An 8,814-nucleotide genomic window follows, 5' to 3' on the forward strand; every position below is an offset into this window, starting at 1 on the left:
AGGAGGGTTGTATATTTCCAGGAATTTATCCATCTCCTCTAGGTTTTCTAGTTTGTGCACATAAATGTGTTCATAGTAGCCTTGAATGACCTTTTGCATTTCTGTGGTATCAGTTGTAATATCTTCCATTTCATTTCTAATTGAGCTTATTTGAATCTTTTCTCTTATTTTCTTGGTTAATCTCACTAATGGTCTATCAATTTTATCTTTTGAAAGAATCAGCTTTTTGTTTCATTTACCTTTTGTATTTTTTTTTTTTCAATTTCATTTAGTTCTGCTCTGATCTTTGCTATTTCCTTTCCTTTGCTGGGTTTGGGTTTGGTTTGTTCTTGTTTCTCTACTTCCTTGAGGTGAGACCTAAGATTGTCTATTTGTGCTTTTTCAGACCTCTTAATGTAGGCATTTAATGCTATGAACTTTCCTCTTAGCACTGCTTTTGCTGTATCCCAGAGGTTTTGATAGGTTGTGTCACTATTATTGCTCAGTTTAAATAATTTTTAAATTTCCATCTTGATTTCAACCCAACAATCATTCAGGCACAGATTATTTAATTTCCATGTATTTGCATGGTTTTGTGAGTTCCTTTTGGAGTTGATTTCCAATTTAATTCCAATGTGGTCTGAGAGGGTACTTGATATAATTTTTATTTTCTTAAATTTATTGAGACTTGTTTTGTGGTCTATCATATGATCTATCTTGGAGAATGTTCTATATGCTGATGAAAATGTATATTCTGCAATTGTTGGGTAGAATGTTTTGTAATATCTGTTAAGTCCATTTGTTCTAGGGTATAGTTTACATCCATTGTTTCTCTGTTGGCTTTCTGTCTTAATGACCTGTCTAGTGCTGCCAGTGGAGTATTGAAGTCCCCCACTATTATTGTGTTGCTGTCTATCTCATTTCTTAGGTCTAGTAGTAATTGTTTCATAAATTTGGGAGCTCCAGCGTTAGGTGCATACATATTTAGGATTGTGATATTTTCCTGTTGGACTAGACTTTTTATCATTATATAATGTCACTCTTTTTTAAGTGTTGTTGCTTTAAAGTCTGTTTTGTCTGATATAAGAATACCTAGTCCTACTTACTTTTGGTGTCCATTTGCATGATATATCTTTCTACCCCTTTACCTTAAGTTTACATGAGTCCTTATGTGTTAGGTGAATCTCTTGAAGGCAGCAGATACTTGATTGGTGAATTTTTATCCATTCAGCCATTCTGTATCTTTTAAGTGGAGCAGTTAGGCCATTTACATTCAACATTATTGAAATGTGAGGTACTATTCTATTCATCGTGCTAGTTGTTGCCCATATACCTTTTTTTCCATTGTTATTGTTTTATATGTCTTTTGAGATTTATGCTTTAAGGAGATTCTATTTTGGTGTATTCTGAGGTTTTGTTTTAAGATTTAGAACTTCTTTTAGCAGTTCTTGTAGTGCTGTCTTGGTAGTGGTTAATTCTCTCAGCATTTGTTTATCTGATAAATACTTTATGTTTCCTTCATTTATGAAGCTTAGTTTTGCTGGATACAAAATTCTTGGCTGATAATTGTTTTGTTTGAGGAGGCTAAAGATAGGACCCCAATCCCTTCTAACTTGTAGAGTTTCTGCTGAGAAATCTGGGGTTAATCTAACAGGTTTTCCTTTATAGGTTACTTGATGCTTTTGCCTCACAGCTCTTAAGATTCTTTCCTTCATCCTGACTTTCAATAACCTGATGACTATGTGCCTAGTTGATGATCTTTTTGTGATGAATTTCTCGGGTGTTCTTTGAGCTTCTTGTGTTTGGATGTCTAGATCTCTAGCAAGGCCAGGAAGGTTTCTCTTAATTACTGCCTCAAATAAGTTTTCCAAACTTTTAGATTTCTCTTCTTTCTCAGGAACACCAATTATTCTTAGGTTTGGTGGTTTAACACAATCCCAAACTTCTTGGAGGCTTTGTTCGTTTTTTATTTCTTTTTTCTTTGTCTTTGTCAGATTGGGTGAATTTGAAAGCCTTGTTTTCAACCTCTGGAGTTCCTTCTTCTATGTATTTGATTCTATTGTTGAAACTTTCCAGTGTAGCTTGCATTTCTCTAAGTCTGTCTTTCATTTCCAGAAGTTGTGATTGTTTTTTATTTGTGTTATTTTTTTCCGGAGATTTTTTTGTCCATACCCTGTATGATTGTTTAAATTTTTTTAAGTTGGTTTTCATCTTTTTCTGGTGCCTCCTTGAGTAGCTTAACAATTGACCTTCTGAATTTTTTCTCTGGAAATTCAGAGATTTCTTCTTGGTTTGGATCCATTGCTGGTGAGCTAGTGTGATATTTTGAGAGTGCTGAAGAACCTTGCTTTGTCATATTACCAGAATTGTTTTTCTGGTTCCTTCTCATTTGGGTAGACTATGTCAGAAGAAAGATCTGGGGCTCAAGGGCTGCTGTTCAGATTATTTTGTTCCATGGGGTGATCCCTTGATGTAGTACTCTCCCCCTTCCTCTAGGGATGCGGCTTCCTGAGAGCTGGACAGTGATTGTTTTTGCTGTTGTGGGTCTAGCCACCTAATGGAGCTTGGGCTCTGGGCTGGTACTGGGGAGTGTCTGCAGAATCCTGTGATGTGATCTGTCTTCAGGTCTCTCAGCCATGGATACCAGCACCTGCTCCAGTAGAGGTAGTATATGAGTGAAGCGGACTCTGTGAGGGTCCTTGGTTGTAGTTTTGTTTAGTGCACTGGTTTTCTCAAATGCTTTCTCCAGTCTTTTCTTATATGGGTGCTAGGGCACTAATTGCCCCAGGCTACAAGCCTCCCCACTGAGAAAGCCAGCAGGGCTTTCAGGCCCCACCCCTCACAGCCTGCCACTGCTTCTGTGGTCCTATCTGTACTTTCCGTCCATCTCCCTCCCCTGGATTCTGCCCAGGAAAATTCACACTTGGTCAAAATTATTACAAAGCTCAACTGGAAGTTTCCTTCTCCCTGTGGTCCTTCCCCAATTCCATTGGCAGCCCTCCCCAAGGACCCCAGTGAGATAAAGTCAGAAACGGCTTCCCTGGTGACTGGGAGCACCTAGAGGGCTCTTCCCACCATGGCTTCTACTTTTATATTTTTCTCAGCTGTCTAAATTCATTTTAGCTCTAGGTAAGGTTAAATCCTTCTCCCATGATCTGGATTTTCAGGTTCCCCAGTGAGGATGTATGTTCGGAGGTAGACTTTCCCCATTCACATTTTGGGCACTCACCATTTTTCAGCTGTCTCACAGAGTTTGCAGCCACAAGCCACTTTTTCAAAGGGTCTGTGAATCCTTTCAGTGTTCCTGATATGTTCTTGTGGTAGTTCTTGGAGCAAAAACTCATGATGTCAGTCTCCACATACTGTTCTGTTCATCTGAGTGGGAGCTGCAAGTTAGTCCTGCCTCCTATCTGCCATTTTTTTTTTTCCTGGAGCCTGACTTTTTAAACACAACACTGAAAGCATGATCCATGAAATAAATAATTGATAAATTGGTCTTCATTATAATTAAAAACTTCTACTCTGTAAAAGATATCATCAAGAGAAAGAGAAGACAAGCTGCAGACAAGGAGAAAAATACTTGCAAAAGACATATCTAAAAAAAGTATTGTTATTCAAAATATACAAAGAACTCATATATCTTTCTTGTTGAGATGAGGTTTTGTTCTATTGCTTAGACTGGACTGCAGCCTTGAACTCCTAGGTCCAAGCAATCCTCCCGCCTCAGCCTCCCAAGTAGCTAGGACCACAGGTGCATACCACCAAACCCAGATAATTAAAAGAAAATTTCTTTCATAGAGACAGGATCTCTCTTTGTTGCTCAGGCTGGTGTTGAACTCCTGGCCTCAAGCGATCCTCCCATCTCAACCTCCCAAGGTGTTGAGATTACCGGCATGAGCCACCAGGCCCAGCCTAAAGAACTCTTAAAACTCAACAATAAGAAAATAAACAGCCCCATTAAAAAATAAGCAAAAGACCTGAAGAGATACCTCAGTAAAGAAGATATACAGATGAAAAATAAGTATATGAAAACATACTCAACATCATATGTTATTAGGGAATTGCAAATTAAAACAAGATACCACTACACACCTATTAGAATGGCCAAAACTTGTAACACTGAAAATTCCGAATACTGGCAAGTATGTGGAGCAATAGGAACTCTCATTCATTGCTGGTGCAAATGTAAAATAATACAGCCACTGTGGAAGATAGGCAGTTTCTTACAAAGCTATACTTTTACCAGACAATCCAGCTATTGTACTCCGTGGTATTTAAAAAAAGGAATTGAAAAACTTGTCTACACAAAAACCTGCACACAGATGTTGAAAACAGCTTTATTTATAATTGCCAAAACTTGGAAAAAACCAAATGTCCTTTCGTAGGTGAATGAACAAATACACTGTGATATATTCATTCAATGGAACATTATTCAGTGCTAAAAAGAATTGAGCTATCAAGCCACATGAAGACAAAGAAGAAGCTTAAATGCAAAAATGCCAAATGCTTAAATGAAAAAAAAGCCAATATGAAAAGGCTACATACCGTATGATTCCAACTATCTGAAAAGGAAAAACTATTGTGAAAGTAAAAAGATGAGTGGTTGCCAGGGGCTAGAGGGAGGGATGGATAGATGGAGCACAAAGGATTAGGTAGTGTTTTCATCAGTTTGGGCTGCTATTACAGAATACTACAGCCAGGGCCGCTTAAACAACAGAAATTGATTTCTCATAGTTCTAGAGGCCACAGAATCCAAGATCAAGGTGCTAGCATACCTGGTGTCTGGTGAGGGCGCTCTTCCTGGTTTGTAGACAGCCATCTTCTCGTTATATCCTCATATGGTGAAGAGAGAGAGATCATCTCTCTCCTGTCTTTTCTTATATGGGTGCTAGGGCACTAATTGCATTCATGAGGACTCGACCCTCAAGACCTAATTACCTCCTAAATGCCCCATCCCCAAATATCATCACGTTAGGGATTTAGGTTGCAACATATACATTTTGGTGGGGGAGGGGGATTGGTAAAGTGGGGACAAACATTCAGCCCACAGCAGGCAGTGAAACTATTCTGTATAATACTCTGGTGGTAGATATGTGTCATTATACATTTGTCAAAACTTACAGCCTGCACACAAGAGTGAACCCTAAAGAATGGACTTTGAGTGATGATTTGTCAGTGCATATTCATCAATTATAACAAATGTACTACTCTGGTGTAGGATTTTAATAGTGTGGGAGAGGCTATGCGTATGTGGAAGCAGGGAATATATAGGAACTTTGTACTTTCTGTTAAATTTTGCAATAAACCTAAAACTGATCTAAAAATAGTCTATTTAAAAAAATTAAAAGAAGAATAAATATTTCATAATACATGGAACACAGCCACTCTCTTCTTTACATACTGTGTATGATTATGTTTACACTAGATAGTTAAATAGTTGTAAAGGAGAAAGTACAATCCACGAACCCTACATATTTATATCTGACCTTTTACAGAAAAAAAAATAGCCAACCCTGAATTATAAGATAGTTTGCTGAAAACTGTCTTACTTGATGTTGAAAAATCGAGGTGCATTAATATCTCCCACCATATGCAAAGCTGAAGTACAATGGAATTTGATATGAAGGATAAAACTATTACAGAAAATACAGAAGAATGGTGAATTAAGAGTAGAGAACAACTTCTTTAAAAAGATCATAAAATCACAAGCTATAAGGATTAATATCCTTAATTTTGATTTCCTATACCAAAATTAAGGACTTTCATCCAAGGAAGAGCACATGGACAAAAAGATAGATGACAACTGGAAGAAAATACTTATTATGTTTAAAACTGGCAAGGAATTAATATCTACAACATACAGAACACTACTTGCAACATTTTGGAAAGTGTGAAAGTAGGTAAAAACAAAAAAACTATCATTTTTCTCTTATTTTATTATATTCTCCTTCCCCATATTCTTCACAATAAATATTTTTTGTCTGCCCATCCTAGAAAATTAAAATTGTTGCATTTCTACTAGCCTGTCTCACCTTTTCTTTTCTTTTCTTTTTTTCTTTTCCTTTCTGAGACTGGGTCTCTGTTGCCCAGGCTGGAGTGCAGTGGCGCAATCTTGGCTCACTGCAACCTCCACTTCCCAGGCTCAGGCAAGCCTCCCAAGCAGCTGGAACCACAGGCGTGGGCCACTATGCCGAGCTAATTTTTGTATTTTTAGTAGAGACGGGGTTTCGCTGTGTTGCCCACTCTAGTCTCGCACTCCTGGGCTCCAGCAATCCACCCTCCTTGGCCTCCCAAAGTGCTGGTATTACAGGTGTGAGCCATTGTGTCCGGCCTATCTCACGCTTTTTTAGACTACTTTTTAAAAATTTCCTTTTTAACACTAAATCAGTGAAATGTCCACATGAAGACAAACTGCTAGAGAAATTTAAGACCTTTAGGTTGTAAAATTAAAATGTCATATTATAAAACACTGCTGAGCAAAAGATTCTTGTGTTATTTGGTCATTGGTCATTACAAATTTGAGTCAGGGCATGAAACTTTTTGTACTATGATATTCGGAACAGAACACAGATGCTTGAAAGGATTAACACAGCACAAAACAATGTCTATTACTACCTACTGAAAAATGAGCCACGATCTTTACCACAAACAAGTGACTTTTTGAAAGTTAAAAACTTAATGCCTACTGAGAATTAAATTTACTAATTGAGAACGATTAGATTCGATGGCTGAAAACTTCAGTATGTGTTTTATTTATAATAAATCCTTCAGTCTTCTGACTCCAGTAATTTTCCACTCACTCTTCTCCCCCCTCAATTCCTGCACACACTCAGATTAAATATTTCTGAGAACCTTGCTACTTACAGAGTAGCAGCAGCAGCATCTTCTTGCTAGAAGTGCAAAACCTTAGGTCCTACTAAATCAATCTGCTTCAATAAAAGCTCTCGTGACTCATGTGCACATTGTTTGAGATCCCCAGATCTCCTTTTTGAAACTATTTCTCCCTCTACAGGGGTCCCCAAAACCCGGGCTCCAGACTGGTACAGGTCTGTGGCCTGTTAATAACCAAGCCGCACTGCAGGAGGTGAGCACTGAGCAAGAGAACAGCGGTTCCATTCGATTCTCAAAGGGGCACAAAGGGGCAGAAGCCCTACTGGGAACTGTGCATGCTAGGGATCTAAGTTGCAGGTTGTGTGCTCCTTGTAAGACTCTAATGCCTACTGATCTGAGGTGCAACAGTTTCATCCCGAAAACATCCTCCCCTCAACCCCCCACCTTCCGTGGAAAAAAATCACCAGTCCCTGGTGCCAAACGGTTGGGGTCTTACTATGTTGCCCAGGCTGGAGTGCAGTTGCTATTCACAGGCTGGATGATTGCGCACCTCCGACGAAAGCGGCTCAAAAACAAGGCATTTTTGCCTAATAACCCCTTGAAAGTGACTTAAAAGAGGGTCAATTATGTATGCTTTTATGTACATAGTCTGTCCAACTGCTTCTACCTGGACAAGCATATTAAAATTATTACCTGGCAGAATATTATTTGCCTGAGCTAAACCCGGAGATCTTTAAAACGCTTGCAGACTCACAGAGCCTGGCACTGCGGACTTTGCTGCTGCTACCTCGTGAAAAGAAGGGGTACGAGCTTTAGGAGGCTGTCGGCCACGTCCAAACTATCAAGCCAACATCACTAGAAGCCGAACACAGCTTTTGGTCATGTACTGCCGACTCTCATCTCTAAGATTCACGAACCGCGACCGATTGTCTCTTCGGTTTCCCACAGGCGACTTCCTTTCATGCACAAAGAGGGGAGAGCAGCGGCGGCTGCGGCAGGGCGCTGGGGTTGCAAGTCCAGCCCAGGGGCCGTGCGCCCTCCCTCCTCGCCCGCCGGGCCACTCTGACGCTCCCTCCTGGCTCCCTCCCTTTCATCCCGACGCGGGCGCAGGGCAACTTGCTTCTCCTATTCCTTGCGCGCCCATCGCACTTTCTAACATCTCAGAAACATGGCCCTTGTCACAGACTTTCGTGATCGTGCACTTTAAAGAAAAGCCAGAATGAATGAACTTGTCCGAATGAACTTGTCAGTTTAATGTGACGTCTTCGAGGGAAAGGACCATGTCTTTGTCATCCCAGAGACCACAATACCCGACGGTCGGCTTGGCGCTCAGTGTTTCCCTAAGCATCAAAACAGGAACAACCAAAGCAACGGACAAATGAATGCATGTGGAAACAAGAAAAGAATGCATACAAGAGTGAAGAAAAGAGGGGGCCAGGCATAGTGGCTTAACCTGTAATCCTAGCACTTTGGGAGGCCAAGGCAGGAGGATCACTTGAGTCCAGGAGTTCAAGGTTGCAGTGAGCCATGATCGCAGCTCAGGCGACAAGTGAGACCCGGTCTCCCCACCCCTTCTCCCTTCCCCCCAAAAAAGGCAGGAGCCCCAGAGGGCCAGGAGTGCCAGGTGCGGCCGCCCGGGGGCGGTGTGGGGGGTGCGTGGGCCACTTTGCCTCAACGATTACCGCCCGGGTCCCTCTGTAAGGCGCTTCTCAGGCAGACACCCCGAGCCAAAGCGGGCCGCACCGCAGCGCTGGGCACTTGGGTGGAGAGCGTGGGGGCTGCGGGCCCGCGCCCAGACAGGTGTAGCCGTCCCATGCTCGGCGTCCTGCCTCTCCCGGACGGCGCCATGCCTCCAGGCATGGAGGTGCTGGACCTGCCGCTGTGGAACCGCTTCTTGGACCTGTCCTGGGGGCCGCATCACAGGTCAGTGACCCCGGGCGCCCCTTGGCGCGCTCCACGCCTCCCTGGGGGCCCCACCGCCGCCCCCTTTCGGGACTACTTACT

Source organism: Chlorocebus sabaeus, chromosome 20 (assembly GCF_047675955.1).
Source record: "Chlorocebus sabaeus isolate Y175 chromosome 20, mChlSab1.0.hap1, whole genome shotgun sequence".
Lineage (NCBI taxonomy): Eukaryota > Metazoa > Chordata > Mammalia > Primates > Cercopithecidae > Chlorocebus > Chlorocebus sabaeus.